The sequence below is a fragment of the Pygocentrus nattereri genome, chromosome 6 (genome assembly GCF_015220715.1).
Source record: "Pygocentrus nattereri isolate fPygNat1 chromosome 6, fPygNat1.pri, whole genome shotgun sequence".
Taxonomy (NCBI): Eukaryota; Metazoa; Chordata; class Actinopteri; order Characiformes; family Serrasalmidae; genus Pygocentrus; species Pygocentrus nattereri.
The window spans coordinates 16099557-16100900 of NC_051216.1; the positions used below are offsets into that span (position 1 = coordinate 16099557).

The 1344-nt window shown below is 49.5% G+C and overlaps 1 protein-coding gene across 1 annotated transcript in view; it reads left to right on the forward strand.

Annotated features, from left to right (window-relative positions):
• Positions 1 to 541: 541 nt before the first annotated feature.
• Positions 542 to 1344, forward strand: part of hdac4 (histone deacetylase 4) — a 226699-nt gene continuing 225896 nt past the window's right edge. Inside the window, exon 1 of the mRNA XM_017691600.2 lies at positions 542 to 654. The gene's annotated coding sequence lies outside the window, so the exon portion shown is untranslated. The remainder of the gene's footprint in view (positions 655 to 1344) is intronic.

Genomic DNA, 1344 nt, shown 5'->3' on the forward strand with positions numbered 1-1344 from the left:
ACTTTAAATTCATTTTTAAAAAGGATGCAAATTATAAGCATTTTCACTTGTTACACGTGTTATACAACATTTTTAAATATTACATTTGTATGCAAATTTTACAGCTTTCTCCTGCCAAGCTGAAAGACATCTTTTAAATAAATGTGTATGCCTCGAATGTGCAACATGATTTTAATATATTCAGATTTAAATCCAATCTATATAAAACCGTGTGATTTGTGACCATGTTAGCGCTGGAGAATTGCAGACGGGAACTATATGCATTCTATGCGTATTTACTTTTGAAGATGAATCCCCTCTGCCGTCCTCTGAGTGAAGATGACAGAGCAGCTGTAACTTAAAATGAAAGAACTACAAACTCCCCCGATCGTATCAGCCCCCCTTGCCTGATCGGCACAGCCGAGCGCCGCGTGGGTGTCAGGGCTTCACGGGAATCACAGGCTGCACCTTTAAAGCGTAGTGTGGGCGAGGGGCGTGGCCTCTCGGTGACCCCGCCTCTTTAGGAAATGTGGAGATGGGCACGTGATCCGTCCGCCTGAATCCAGTATGGCGGAGTGTGTGCGTGAGCGGCGCTTCTCGCTGGCGCTCTCGGAGCGGGACTAAACACACAGCGCGGCGAGGAAGAGCGGAGCGGCCGCCCTGCCCTGCACTGAGGTGAGCGCGCACACACACACTCACACACATACACAGCGCTGCGCGTTTCTACACGAGCACTGTGCGACGGAGAAAACTTAATGAAGGGCCAGCGCGAGAGGAAACAATCACAACAGCGTGTGTGCGTGTGTGTGCGTGTGTGTGTGTGTGTGTGTGTCTGTCTGTCTGTCTCACGCGCGCGTTCGCGCGGCTTCCCCCAGCGGTTAACTTGGCTCGCGCTTCGTTTTCTCGCTCGACTCCGCCAAACTTGACGGAGGAGTCCCTCCTTGTTTCACTCTTCAGCCGCCGTGAGCAAACAAAATAAACTGACCCGAAAATTTCGCCAAATGCTCCGAGCGCCTACATTGTCATTCATGTCCAGCAGCGTTGTGGCCGCCCATCTGGCCTCTTCAGTTTCGAGCAGTTGTAGCAGAGGAGAGAAGAAGAGCTCTGACGGACCTGATGCTGTTGATTCAGACTGAAGTCTGAAACAGCTACACTGTTCAAAGCAGCTTGAGCAGGGGGTGCCCAAACTTTCGTCTTGGGAGGGCAAAGTGCAGTGTTGAGGTGGGCCGAGGACCAAAAAGACAAAAAAGTATGCAAATAAAGAAGGAAATTACAGATACAACTACAGTAGTGAAGCAAATGCTTGTATACAGTAGATATAGAACTACGACCTCTCTCACTCACTCACTCACTGACTGACTCACT